Source organism: Eschrichtius robustus, chromosome 2 (genome assembly GCF_028021215.1).
Source record: "Eschrichtius robustus isolate mEscRob2 chromosome 2, mEscRob2.pri, whole genome shotgun sequence".
Classification (NCBI taxonomy): Eukaryota; Metazoa; Chordata; class Mammalia; order Artiodactyla; family Eschrichtiidae; genus Eschrichtius; species Eschrichtius robustus.
Window position 1 is genome coordinate 173,489,083 of NC_090825.1, and position 15,132 is coordinate 173,504,214.

At 48.8% G+C, this 15,132-nt stretch overlaps 1 protein-coding gene across 1 annotated transcript in view; it reads left to right on the forward strand.

Annotated features, from left to right (window-relative positions):
- The first annotated feature begins 878 nt into the window (after positions 1-878).
- The window catches only part of ELAVL1 (ELAV like RNA binding protein 1), a 37,338-nt gene continuing 23,084 nt past the window's right edge, over positions 879-15,132 (forward strand). Inside the window, exon 1 of the mRNA XM_068537093.1 lies at positions 879-1,022. The gene's annotated coding sequence lies outside the window, so the exon portion shown is untranslated. The remainder of the gene's footprint in view (positions 1,023-15,132) is intronic.

Consider the following 15,132-nt stretch of genomic DNA (forward strand, 5'->3'; position numbering starts at 1 on the left):
AAAGAAAAGAGAATGTAAAAAGATCTCATACCTTTTTATATTGGTTACACGCTGAAATAACATTTTGGACATAAATTGGGTTAAATAAAACACATGATTAAAATTAACATCACCTGTTTCTCTCTCTTTTTTTTTTTTCCTTTAGTATGGCTACGAGAAATTTTAAATTATGCACGTGGGTAACATTTGTGGTTCGCTTACATTTGTCATGACAGCGCGAGTCTAGAATGTCAGCCAAATAGAGGCAGGTATTTTTGTCCACTGTCCATACAGTGACTAGCACATAGTAGGCGCTCAATTAAATTTTAATGAATGGATGTTAGGCAGAGCCTCTGGAAACCCGCTAGCTCTAATAATCAACACTGATGGAATACTGATCACGTCCCAGGCCCCACCTCCTCACTACACCTGATAAGGAAACTGAGGCCTGGCGAGGTGACGTCAGCCCATGCCCAACGACACGTAGTGCAGAAACGTCGGGGCCGGGATTCGAACCCGGGTCCTGTCCCCACAGCCCTGGCGCGCTTACCATTCCTACCTCGCAGGGTGGTGACGGCGGCCGCGGAGGCGGCGAGACAGACAGGCGCGAGACCCACAGCATGCCCTCGACAAGGGGCATGGCTCTTCGGCCACCGCCTTCCATCGGCCTCCGTGGGCCAGGCCCCAGCCTGCCCCCTCCGCGGCCATCGATGGCCACCCGCGTCTCTACCTGCAGCCGAGCCCTTCGCAGGCGGCGCCAGACGGAAGTCCCGCCCCCGCCGCGCGCCCCGGGTCGCCGCGACAGCAACGCGGGCCAATGAGGAGCGCGCCGTGGCGGACGCCGGCCAATGGGCGCGCGCGCCGGGGGGGCGTGTCCGGGCCGTGGGCCGGAGCGGGTCGTGCGCGCTGAGGAGGAGCCGCCGCTGCCGTCGCCGTCGCCGCCGCTGCCGCCACCGCTACCGAGGCCGAGCGGAGCCGTTAGCGCCGCGTCGCCGCCGCCCGCCCGCCCCGGAGCAGACCCGGGCCCGCCCGCCCGCTTCCAGGTGAGGCGGGGGCCTTTGGCGGCGCCCGACGGAGTAGGCCGCGGCAGGCCTGAGCTCGCCTGGCCGGGCCGCGGGCGCTCGCGGGCCTGCACCGGTCGAGGCCCAGGCCGCGCCGGGCCGGGAGGGGACGCGCGCGGGCCTGGGCGAGCGGGCTGGGGCCGGCCGGTGTGGGCGCCGGCGACAGGCCCCGGGCCGGATTCCTCGGCCGCCGTGAGGGCCGGGATAGGGGGGCACGGCGTGGGCACGCGCCTGGCGGCCGGGTTCTGAGGCCAGGCCCGAGTAGCCTTGCAGGCCGGGTATCCGGGGGCGGGAGAGCGAAGCCAGAGGCGAGGGAGTGGGGTGGGCGTCTTCCGTGCGCAGAGGTCACGGCCCACGGGCTCGCTCCCCCGGGAAATCCTACACATTCTTTTGTGGTCGTTGTCAGAGGACCGCGGCCGATCTGAGGCCCTCCTAGAAGTGTGCAAACCCTTCAGTATGTATGAGAGTCCTAGAAAAAATATATATTTTTTGAACGCCATCTCTAACAAACAATTTTTGGGGCGTGGGACGTTTGGATTTGCAAAGTGTGTGTGTGTGTGTGTGTGTGTTGAAAACACAAACTGCACGCAATTGAACAATGGGGGATGGATGCTCTTCCTTTTCCGGCGTCCTTTGCTGCTAGGCTTATTAAAATGGGTTCTAATACCTACCGTGTGTAGGGCAGGTGGGGAAGGACTTGTGCAGGTGCTGTCCCTGGAGGAATAGAGCACACACTCCCCCTTACTGCAAGTATTCATGGGGGATCCGGATAGCCAATGCTCCAGGAATGGGACGATGGGGAGGAGGATTCACTAGAGAAGGGTTTCTCCGCCTTGGCACTACTGACATTTTGGGTCTGATCATTCTTGGTTTGGGGTGGGGGGAGCTGTCCTGTGTATTGTAGGATGTTGGGTATCATCCCTGGCCTCTACCCGCTAGACGCCAGCAGCGTCCTCATCCCCCAGTTGTGAAGATCAAAAATATCTGCAGACATTGCCCAAAGTATCACACACATACACACTCACACGTGTGAGAACCACCACTGGACTAAATGATCTTCCACTAAAAGGTCCCCTAGCCCCATCTCTGATGCCTTGGAATCCAGTGCTCCCGAGACGTTGAACAAACTCAATTGTGGGAGCCTTAGTTTTCTTATCTGTAAAATGGGATGGATGAGAATATTGCCGTGCAGATTTAAGGGTGTGGGAAGCCCCTTGCATCGTGCGTGACCTGTGCTTGGTAGACACTGAATTTATAATGTTATAAGTAGTCGACAGTAATATTTAGTGGGGATTTACTGTGTGCTTTCTACTCACAGATGTTTATCTCCAGCCCTTGAGGTAGGTGCTGTGTGTTGTAATTTCCATTTTAGGGACAAAGAAACTGAGGTTTCGATGGGTCACTTAATGAGACCACTCTCACACAGGAAAGTGGCTGATGGCAGGATTTGAACTCAGGCCCTCTGACTCAGAGTCCTTACTCTTAACTACTGGGCTTTACTGTTCTTATAATCCCAGGACCTGGGGGACCCCGAGAGACATTCCATTCAATTGTCAGTGAGCACTTTCAGTGTGCAAACCTCTGTGCTGGGATCTGTTATAAAATTATGCGACTTCAAGGCCCATGAAGAAGCCAAGATATAAGAACATCTCAAAATGTGGAAATAAATCACGTTTATGTGGAAGCACTTGGTTTTGAGGAGGCGGAGTTTCAGGTTGGATGTGTTCAATCTGAGGTCATGGGGCAGCAAGTGGAAAATGAGAGGAGAATTATGAAAATACCATCTTCCTAATGCCTTGCTTTTGCCTCTCTCACTCCCGCCTCCCATCTCTATCATCTTTCCACACTCCAGCAAGAGCTGTCTTTTTTAAATGCAGATCTGATTATGTTACTCCCAATTAAGAGTCTTTGGGTGGAAAAAAATTAATTTTTTAACCTTTTTAGGTGGCTTAAAAGCTAAAGTTTGGGATCCCAGGTCTTGCACTTTCTAACGCTCCCCTCCTTTCTGAGTTTACCTGCACATAGGCCGTAAACTCTGACACCCTCTGCCTGTTGCCCCCACTGCCTGGAATGCCGTTTTCCTCCACCTAGAGATCTCTTTCTCATGCTGTGTGGCCCAGGTCAGAGCTCACTCACCATTTGAAGCCTCCCCTGACTGCCACTCTTTCTCTACCCACGCTGGAGTCAACTGTTACCTCGCCTGTGTCCCCATCTCATTCAATGGAATCAAGTTAAATGCTGAATGGTGAAAGAAGTGCAGTTACCTCCTTTCACCCCTAGGTGGCAGTAGTGAAGCAGCGAGGCCGACCTGAGATTTTGGGTCAGGGGAAGACCAGAGGAAACCAGCCTAGGGAAGGGAAGTTAGGCTTGCTTCCCGCCTTTAACCAACTCTCTCCGCTCAGCTACTGTGTCCCAGGTCCTGTGCTAGGCTCTGGGGAGGCGCTGGTGATTGCGATGTGTGCATAGATCGTTTTAGCCCACTCTGTTGAGTGTGGTGATTGTTATGCGCTGGCTGATGGAAGCACAGAAACTGTTAACCTAGTCTTGGTGGGCAAAGGAGATCACAGAATGCTTCCCAGAGGAGGTGAAGCGTGAGGGGAGGAGTTAGCCAGGCCAAGACTGCGGGGAAGGGCTTGGCAGGAGACAGGGACAGCACCCGCAAAGGCACGGAGGCGGGAACATCTAGGTTGGTTCAGGGAACCACATGGGGTCTGGTGTCTCAGAGGTAAGAAAGGTGAAGTCAGGGGCGGCAAGAGGACTCGCACAGCTGGTGTGCAGACGGCTTGGCTGTTGGCCTGTAGGCCAGGCCAAGGGTGTCTGTTGGGCAGTTTCAGTCCACAAAGTGAAGGGGTCAGTTTTGCACGCTGGAGGGGGCTATTGCTGAAGGCCAGCAAACCATTGAGGAGGTGATTACTTTCCCATAAAGCAGAAAAGTCGCTAACATGGCCCAGGGCTGTAGTGGTCGGGAGAGAGAGGGGGTGGGTTTGAGACACGGTTAGGGGGTAAAGGACACAGGTCTCAGTGGGTGTTTAGCTGTGGGACGTGAGCTAGAGAAAACATGGGTGGATGATTCTGGGTCCCTGCCTGAGTGCCTGGCAGACGGACACAGTCACTAAGAGAAACAGAGAAGGCAGGAGAAGGAGCAGTTTAGAATGTAGACGTGGGCAAAACAGCACATCACTCGAGGAGGGTGCGCGTACGTGGATATACAGACAGGAAGTGGGAAGGTGGCAGAAGGTGCTGTCCGTGTCCATATGTGTTGACGGGACTCGCTTATATGATCGCTGTCCATCCTCACTTGACCCGGGGCCTTGCGTGTACTGGCCAAGTCAGTGAGCACAGTTCTATAGACTAAGCACACATAACCTTACCGCTTGCTTGTTGTTGTGGGGAACGGGGAGAAGTGGAAGAAATTGCCTCCTCGAGGAATTTACACCCTGAATTGGGGAGAAAAGACATAGATGTGTGAGATTAAAGTAATGAAAGGAGGAAGCCACGGGTGGTGACAGCATCGAGACTACTGAGACTACTGAAAGAAATGATTGTCCGTTGCTTGGGTTTTGTTCTTGATGAAAGAGCCGGTGTCCAAACTGGTCGCTGTGACCAGAGAGGTGTAGGCAACAGTTTCCAGGTGCGGCCAGCAGCCCGAGTGAGTAAGAAACGAGGCGAGTGCAAACAGGTCCGGAAGCCTGAGGGGACCAGTTTGGGCAGGCAAAGGGTCAAGAAGGTGGACTTGGAGATAAATCTAGAAAAGTATGCCACGGTCAGGTGGTAGAGGGTTTCTGGGCACAGTCAAGAGGTGAGCTCAGAAGATCGCTTTTCTGAGTGAGAGGTAAGGATGGACAGACCAGTCAAAGGCTTTTGCGGTACTGAGATAGTCTCGTACTGGCCTGAATTTGAGGGTCGGGACTGGGACTGCTTCTTTATCTTATACGCACACTGCCTTGCTCGTGCTGGCACGTGGTCGCACTCCGTGTGTGCTGGGCGAAGGAAGAGTTAGAAAGGAGCTCAGAAGTGACTGGATCCAGCTACCCGTCAGACAGACATTCATGCCAGAGGAAAGATTTACAGGAGAGGGAACAGTCCAGAGCAATCCAGTCACCACGAACAGAAATGGGGAGACAGAAGGAACAGGAGTGATCTGGAGGGAGAAGACCAAATGACTCGCGGTTTGAAATAATCGTGTGGCGGGGAGACCAGTTAGGAGTCAGTCTAGGCAAGAGGTGACAGGGACCTGAACAAGGATGATGGCACTGAGATGGGGGGAGAGTGAGACATCTCAGATGTAAAACTGGCAGAACTTGGTGCTTAGGTTTGGGGGATGGACAGAGGTGGCCTGGGGGACAAGTGTGTGCGTGTGCCACCAAATGAAGTAATTCGGGGGAGGAGGAGGTTTGAAGAGGGGGGCGAGGACCGGCGGAGAGGAGATGAGGGTGTTTGCAGCTGAGGGTGGGGAGGGCAGGGAGACACGTGCTCACCTTCCTTTTGTTGATAAAGTAAGAGTAGGGGGACAAGACTTGAATAAGGTTCATATCTTTGGTGAACAGATAAGGAGGCCCGCTGATTCGTCCAAGGTTATGTGTGCGACTGATGAGTGATTGAGCAGGACTACCAACGAGATCTTCCACGTTCCGTGGGGTGCTGCGCTCGTGGGCCCAGGCTGGTAGAACCGCATGTGGCTTCCGTGGAACCCAGGCCCATTAGAAATGGCCTCAAAGGTGTGGATCGGTTCCAGGGTCCCAAGGGGAAAGGGTCAAAGTGTTCCTTAGTAAACCTGAGGTGAGTGGTGAGGTGGGCGCTCACCAAGTGTCGGGAAGTGTGCTGAGAGCTGCAGAGCAGTGGGTAACACCCCAGTTTGCAGGCAAGGAAATGGAAGCTCAGGGAAAGGAAGTGACGTCCCCACAATGGTTCGGCTGATTAGCAGTAGGGTTAGTGTTGGAACTCAGGTCTGTCAAAGCCCGTGGGTTTTTCCGGCTGTGCCATGTTGCTTTGCAGTTCCCTGTGAGAGCCCTGGAGGGCCCTTGACCAGACAGAAAGAAGCCAGGACTCCTAACAGGGCTCTGGGTCTGATCAGGTCCCCTTGGGACCCATGGGGCACTTTGACTGGGCCAGACAACGGGCTGCACCTGATGGGCACCTGCTCTGCCCCTCCCCTGGGCTTCTCAGGCTGGCAGGCGTGGAGTTGCTGTGACTTAGATGAGCTGCCCCCACTGGGCAGCTTTCCCCTCTGTGGGCAGTGGGAAGGGACAGGTAAGGAAACGTGGACCAAGTCGACCTGAATGAGCCCTCACCTTGCATAGCAGTTATAATTGGGTCAGGTGGTACCTTCAGTTTTTTTCTGGCACCACAGTGTTTCTTGGGTGACCTTGCATTCCTAAGACTTTCACCTTGAAGAACTCAGGACTATACATCTGGAAAGGACTGCAGAAATAATTGAGTCCAAGCCCTGTTGTATGATGTGTGAAGTGTCAGGGTTGAGCCTGAGGTTATATTTGACTGTTCTAGTTTTGTTCGGGCCCAAGTAGTTTAGAAAGCCTGCTCTGTGACTATAAAATGAGACAGATTCTCATGGGTGCCTGTTGGAATCCGGTCTTGCTCCTTTACATATGTACCATCTACACATGTTTTTGTGTCATTTATATTTATATATATACACACACACGTACACGCACATATATGTTGTATCTGTTCCTTACATACATAGTAGGTATACTACTGATGTGAACAACATCTCTGAAGTCACACAGACAACCAGGATTCTTTAAAATAGTGCAGTAGGGCTGAAAACCCTCAGAGATCATCCTAACAGGACTTCTGCATGGTATATCTGTTACCAGAAACATTTCCAAATCAGCAGGAATTGCTTTGCTAAACTAAGTTTCCCTTTTGCTCCCTGCAGTTGACTTTGATTCTGTGGGTTGGGATGGGATGGGATGATTCTAAAAAAGTAATATACTAAGTGTATTAATAGACTGTCAGTACAATTTCCAGCCACCCTTCTTTAATGTAAAAGAACGCACCAAATACACATGATTCCCAGGTGAGTCTGAGACCCTGTGTCCGTCCCTCTCTCCTGTGTGTGCCTGCATGGTGCACCTACATTTTGCCAGGTACCTTGGGTTTACCTGGGGACCCTTGGCGACAGTGATGAAGCCTTGGGCCTCGAGGCTTTCGCCAATGCTGTGGGTGAAAAGCAACTAATTACGAGTTGGAGTGATTCATGCAGTAATAAAGGTTCACGCCAGTGGTATGCGAGCACTGAGAACTAGAGCAACCAGGCGTCCTGGGAGACTCTTTAAAGACAAGTGAGGAGGTGGTGGAGACGGAGGGCAGTCCCTGCCAAGGGAGCAGCCGTAACAAAGGCACAGGAAGATGAAGGTCTGCGGCGTGCTGGGGGAGCTCAAGTGAGGGGAGAAGGGGTCAAGCAGGGGCCATCGCTAAGGGCCTGGTGTTTCATCCTTGAAAGACTGCTCTGTAGCCACAGCTCAAGGCCTGGCCCTGCCACTGATCAATAGTGTGATGACTGCCCCTGAGCAGAGTCATGTAACCTCTGGGCCTCAGCAGGTGGTGACCCCACTGACAGGGAGAGCCGGGGGAGGGGCTAGCTTGATGGGGCTGAGTGCGGTGACCTGGAGGAGTCCACAGGACTGCCCCGCGGAGAGACACGCTGAGCGAGAGGTGGCCAGAGGTGGCCGTGACTGGGAGTCATTGATTGTCAGGCAGGTGCCAAGGCCAGGTTGTAGTTGGTACTTGTGGGAACAGAGCTGGTTTGGCCCTGGATCAGATATGCAGATTTGGAAAGGGGCCTGGATGGCAGGGTGGCACTGAAGCACCGAGAAACTGTGCTCTTGGTGTTTGGGTTCTTCATTGTTGCCAGTTGACCAAGAATGGGGCCCGCAGGGGGCTGCTCAGCCTCGACTGGGCCCGTCAGTCATGAGGAGTCAGCATGCCGAGGAGCAGGACGGTCGTGCAGAAGCTTCACTTTTTAAATCTTCTAAAATTTATTTTTTAATTCAGTTTTTGGTGTAGAGTTGAGTTTTGATAAATGAGTAGAGTCATGTGACCACCACCATGATCGTGATAGTGGAAAATTGTATTACCCGGGAAACAAAAGTATTTCCTCATGCTCCCCCTGTGTAGTCAACCCTTCCCCTGCTCCCTGCGCCCAGCAACCACTGATCTATCCCTGTGGTTTTGCCTTTTCCAGAATGGAATCATGCAGTAGCCTTGAGTCTGGTTTCTTTCATTGAGCAAAATGTATTTGAGATTCATACAAATTGCGTGAATATAGTACCTTTGTATTGCTGAGTAGTATTCCATTGTATGGTGTGCTATAGTTTATCCACTGAAGGTTTGAGGGACATTTGGGTTGTTCCAGTTTTTGGTGATTATGAAGAAAGCTGCTCTGCATGTAAATCAAAGAAGTTAAGACACTGCCTCACACCATACACAAAAATAAGTAAAGACTTAAATATTAGACATGGCACCATAAAACTCCTAGAAGAGAACATAGGCAAAACATTCTCTGACATAAATTGTACCAGTGTTTTCTTAGGTCAGTCTCCCAAGGCAATAGAAATAAAAGCAAAAACAAACAAGTGGGACCTAGTCAAACTTATAAGCTTTTGCACAGCAAAGGAAACCATAAACAAAATGAAAAAGACAACCTACAGATTGGGAGAGAATGTTTGCAAATAATGCTACCGACGAGGGCTTACTTTCCAAAATATACAAACAGCTCATACAACTCAATAACAAAAAAACAACTCAATCGAAAAATGGGCAGAAGACCTAAGTAGACATTTCTCCAAAGAAGACATACAGATGGGCAATAGGCATATGAAAAGGTACTCAACATTGCTAATTATTAGAGAAATGCAAATCAAAACTACAATGAGGTACCACCTCACACTACTCAGAATGGGCATCATCAAAAACTCTACACATGGGACTTCCCTGGTGGTGCCGTGGTTAAGGATCCACCTGCCAATGCAGGGAGCACGGGTTTGAGCCCTGATCCAGGAAGATCCCACATGCCGCGGAGCAACTAAGCCCATGCGCCACAACTGCTAAGCCTGCGTGCCTAGAGCCCGTGCTGCTCCGCAACAAGAGAAGCCACCTCAGTGAGAAGCCCGCGCACTGCAACGAAGAGTAGCCCCCGCTTGCCACAACTAGAGAAAGCCCGCGCGCAGCAACAAAGACCCAACTCAGCCATAAATTAATTAATTAATTAACTAATTTAAAAATATATATATATTTTAAAAACTCTACACATAATAAATGCTGGAGAGGGTGTGGTGAAAAAGGAACCCTCCTACACTGTTGGTGGGAGTGTAAATGGGTACAGCCATTTTGGAGAACAGTATGGAGGTTCCTCAGAAAACCTAAAAACAGAGTTACCATATGATCCAGCAATCCCACTCCTGGGCATATATCCAGACAAAACTCTAATTCAAAAAGATACATGCACCCCTATGTTCATAGCAGCACTATTTACAATAGACAAGCCATGGAAACAACCTAAACGTCCATTGACAGATGAATGGATAAAGAAGATGTGTACATATACACAATGGAATATTACTCAGTCATAAAAAAGAATGAAATAATGCCTTTGCAGCTACATGGATGGACCTAGAGATTATCATACTAAATGAAGTAAGTCAGAAAGAGCAAGACAAATATCATATGATATCACTTATATGTGGAATCTGAAATATGGCACGGGGACTTCCCTGGTGGCACAGTGATTAAGAATCCTCCTGCCAATGCAGAGGACACGGGTTTGAGCCCTGGTCCAGAAAGATCCCACATGTGGCTGAGCAACTAAGCCTGTGCGCCACAACTACTGAGCCTGCACTGTAGAGCCCACGAGCCACAACTACGAAGCCCACGTGCCACAACTACTGAAGCCTAGAGCCCGTGCTCTGCAACAAGAGAAGCCACCGCAATGAGCAGACCGCGCGCCGCGATGAAGAGTAGCCCCTGCTCGCTGCAACTAGAGAAAGCCTGCGCACAGCAATGAAGACCCAGTGCAGCCAAAAATAAATAAATAAATTTTTAAAAATGATAAAAGATGGCACAAATGAACCTATCTACAAAACAGAAACAGACGTACAGACATAGAGAACAGACTTGTGGTTGCCAAGCGAGAGGGGAGGGATGGAGGGGGAGTTTGGAACTAGCAGATGCAAACTATTATATAGAGAATGGATAAACAAGGTCCTACTGTATAGCACAGGGAACTATATTCAATATCCCGTAATAAACCATAATGGAAAAGACTATGAAAAAGAATAAATAAATAATAAAAACCGAGTGTTAAAAAATGCATAAGGCTGCTATAAACGGTATTGCATAGGTTTTTTTTTTTTTTAATTAATTTATTTATTTTTTGGCAGTGTTGGGTCTTCGTTTCTGTGCGAGGGCTTTCTCTAGTTGCAGCAAGTGGGGGCCACTCTTCATCGCGATGCGCGGGCCTCTCACTATCGCGGCCACTCTTGTTGCGGAGCACAGGCTCCAGACGCGCAGGCTCAGTAGCTGTGGCTCACGGGCTTAGTTGCTCCGTGGCATGTGGGATCTTCCCGGACCAGGGCTCGAGCCCGTGTCCCCTGCATTGGCAGGCAGATTCTCAACCACTGCGCCACCAGGGGAGCCCTGCATAGGTTTTTATATGAACAAAACTCTTTATTTCTCGTACGTGAGGACTAGGAAAAGGTTGCTGGGTCATATGGTAAGAGTATGTTTAGGCATAAGAAAGTGCCAGTCTGTTTCCCACAGTGGCTGTAATGTTTTTACATTTCCACCAGCAGTACATGAAAGTTCTAGTTTCTCCACATCCTCACCAGAACTTGATATTGTCTGTTTTGTCATCTTTGTTTGCTTGCTTGCTTGTTTTGTTTGGTTTCAGGCCTCCTAAATGGGTAGTGGTATTTCGATGTGGTTCGTTTGTTTGTTTGTTGGCAGCACCGCACGGCTTGCAGAATCTTAGTTCGATGACCAGAGATTGAACCCGTCCCTCGGCAATGAAAGTGTGGAGTCCTAACCACTGGAGCGCCAGGGAATTCCCTTGATGTGGTTTTAATTTGCGTTTTCCTAATAACTGGTAATGTTGAGCAACTTTTCATGTGTTTATTTGCCATCCATATATCTTCTTTGGCTCAGTATCTGTTCACATCTTTTGCCATTTTAAAATTGGGTTGTTTGTTTTCTTATTGTTAAGTTTCAAAGGTTTTTTAAAAAAATATGTTTTGGATACAAGTCCTTTTTCAGATATGTGATTTGAATATTTTCTTCCAGTCTGTGGATTATAATTTTCCTAGCAGTGTCATTTGCAAGAGCAAAAGTTTTAAATTTTTATGATATCCAGTTTATCAATTTCTTTTAAATGAATTTGGCTTCTGGTATGGTATCTAAGAACTCTTTGCCTCACCTGGTGTCGCAAAGATTTTCTCCAAGAAATTTTTCTATTTTTTACATTTTAGAACAAAGGTCGGCACACTTTTTCTGTAAAGAGCCAGATGGTAAATATTTTCAGCTTTGTGAACCATATGGTCTCTGTCACAACTACTCAGCTCTGTCACTGGAGTGCAAAAGCTGCCATAGACAATTCATAAACAAATGAGAGTAGCTGTGTGCCAATAAAACTTTATTTATGAAAATAGGAGGTGGACTGAACAAATTTGGCCTGCAGGCCATGGTTTGCCAACCACTGTTTTAGGAAGCTAACTTTTTACCAGGCATAGAGGACACCCCACTCTGGATAATGAGAATGGGGTAATTACTGCCCAGTTTATCTTCCATGAAAGCAGGGTGAGGGAAAAGGCAGAAGAGTGGATGCCTAACTCAGAACAAGAGTGAAGAGAGAGGGGGATAAAGGAAAAAAAGAGGAAGGAGGAAGAAAAATGTGTGTGTCACATTTTGAGCAAATTTCAGCGTGCATTAGAATTCTTCAGAGTTAACCCTTGTACTTTGGTTCAGGCTTCAACAAATGTTTTTGTTTGTTTGTTTGTTTGTTTTTGAGCTAATGATCTATCTTAAAGCCTCATGGCCACAGAAGGTTTAATAGATTTGTGGAGTTTTTCCTGATTAAACCCGTTAATTCCTTGCTTTCTACTGAAAATTGTTATTTATTTAACCATCTCCCATTAATGACATACTTAGATTGTGTCCAGCACTTTACCAGCGATGGGGTCGGTGTTTTCCTCGCACATATTTTCCTGCATATGTATGATTATTTCTGTAGAGCAGTTTCCTACAGCTCTGAGTCAGAGGGTAGCATTCACATTAAACATTTTGATAGCACCTGCCATGTTATCCTTCCAAAAGGTTGTACCATGTCACACTCATATCGATGGTGTATAAGGGTGTTTTTTCCCCCTTACCCTTACTTACACTGGGTTCTATCCATCCTGGATTGTATTCCATCTGACTGACAACAAAGTAGCATCTCTTTTTATTTTGCATTTTCCTCATTGTTTGTGAACTTGAGCTTCTTTTCATGGCTTATTAGCTCTATGAATTGCCAGCATCTATTAGTTGCAGCTCATGTATTTTGTCCACTTCTCTGCTAGTGATATGTGGGTTTTTTCTTTTTAATTTGCAGATGCCCCAAATCAACTTTTCTCAACCTCAGCAGTACTGACACTTTGGATTAGATAATTCTTGGTTGGGGCTGTCCTGTCCTGTGCCTTATGGAGTATTTAACAGCATCTCTGGCCTCTACCCACTAGATGCCAGCGGCACAGCACCACCCCTAGTCCTGATAGCCAGCAGTGTCTCCAGACACTGCCCCTGTCCCAGGGGCTGGGGGGCGGGGAGGTGGGCAGAATCACCCAGTGTGAGAAGCGCAGCCCTAAATAAGATGATAGGGAGCAGGCATTTTCTCCCAGTCTGCTGCTTGTCTGTGTGATGCATTTGCCGTCCAGAAGTTTTTAACCTTATGAAGTCTAAGTTTTCAATCTTTTCTTTTATGGCTCTTGATGCTGAAATATTTTATAAAGAGCAGGAAGCATAGAACATTTTCAAATAAATAAAAGAAATACTGGGAGACTGGACTAATTTTGCATGTTGTGTATGGTCTGAAGCAAGTGAGAGGGTGGAAAGGTAGAGAAGACCTGAATGTCTCCACCGGGAAACAGGGAACCAGACCTGATTCCTCTCTGCTTCTTGATTCGGGGCAGGTGGGAAATCCTGTGCAGGAGATGTGTTCAGGTTTCTATATAACCGCCGGCAAGGCTATTTTTAGAGGAGGCTAAATGCTCTTGACACTGGGCACTGGGTTGTTGTTTTTTTGGTTTTTTGTTGTGTTTTTTTTTTTTTTTTTGGTTGCTCTGGGTCTTCGTTGCTGCGCGTGGGCTCTCTCTAGTTGCTGCGAGCGGGGGCTGCTCTTCCTTGTGGTGCGCGGGCTTCTCATTGCGGTGGCTTCTCTTGTTGCGGAGCATGGGCTCTAGGCGTGCGGGCTTCAGTAGTTGTGGCTCGCGGGCTCTAGAGCGCAGGCTCAGTAGTTGTGGTGCACTGGGCTTCATTGCTCCGTGGCACCTGGGATCTTCCCGGACCAGGGCTTGAACCTGTGTCACCTGCATTGACAGGTGGATTCTTAACCACTGCACCACCCGGGAAGCCCTGGGCACTGGGTTTTGAAGCATAAAATTAGAACTGGGCAGTAGGAATCTGGAGAAAGGAGTGGGCTGCTCCCCTGTAACCTACCCCGACTGATGGGCAGCGGGGCCTTTTTCTCAGTGATGACATTTCAGCCCCACGGGGTGCCTGTTTCTTTAGAGGCAGAGACACAGGACATTTTGGACGAGGCAGGCGCAAAGCAGTGCCTGTGAGCAAAACCTAGAGTGAGTGGCGCTTCCAGAAGAGTGGTCTTGAGCCGACTCTAGTCCAAAGCCATCACTGTGCTCTGGTATTTGTCACTGAAAGTAAAGATTTGTGCAGGCGGCTAAAGGTATTCCAGAGCCTGCCAGCTTTGGAGACCAAGCTCCTCTAACAGGATGAGAAATCGTAACCTCTTTCTTGGCTCAGTTGCTCTGTCTTGGGAATAAAGGGGCGCAGAGGACCATCGCCTGCCTGCTGGAGTACAGACAGGGTGTCTGGGTTGGGTGCTCAGGTGCACCTCGCAGGCTCCTCCATGTACAGCTGCATCAGTAGTGCACATGGAGATGAGAGAAAGCAATCAGAGATCTTTGGAACGTTCTCAAGACAACCCACTTTTCCCAGGGGCTTGAATTGTGGTGCTGGAGTTGTTTGTAGGTTTGTTTCTTTAAAGCCCTCTTGGTAAGTGGAAATGGTTGGACTTGGGCTTGTTTTGTTTTTGTTTCGGTAGACATTATTTTTAGAGCAGTTTTAGGTTTACAGAAAGATTGCAAAGAAAGTCCAGAGTGAGTTTCCATAAACCCCTCCTCCAACACAAAGTTTCCCCGGTTATTAAATCTTGCCTTCCTGTGGTACTTTGTTGTAATTGATGAGCCATTGTTATTACATACTAGCTAAAGCCCAGGGTTTGCCTTAGAGTTCACTCTTCATGTTATATGTTCTGTGGGGTTGGACAAATGTATAATGACATATATCCATCATTACACCCTCATACAGAATAGTGTCACTGCCCTGTAAAACCCCCTGTGCTCTGCCTATTCACCCTCCCTCCCCGCAACTCCTGGCAACTACTGATCTTTCTGCTGTCTCTCTAGTTTTGCCTTTTCCACAATGCTGTATAACTGAGACCCTCTAGTATGTAGCCTTTCAAGCTCTTCTTTCACTCAGCAGTGTGCATGTAAGGTTCCCCCATGCCTTTGTGGCTTCCTGGCTCCTTTCTTTTTGGCACTGAATAACACTCCATTGTGTGCATGTACCAGACAACTGGCGTGTGTTTCTCCATTCACCTACTGAAGGGCATCTTGGCTGCTTCCAGTTTGGGGGCAGTTATGAATAAAGCTGCTATAAACATCCACATGCAGGTTTTTGTGTGGACATAAGTTGAACTTCTAGGGTTGAAAAGAAAAATGTCTAAATGCAACACAGTCACGAGCGTTGCCTTAATATCCTGCATTATGAACATTTGGAATTTACTTCTCTTTTTTTTTCTCCC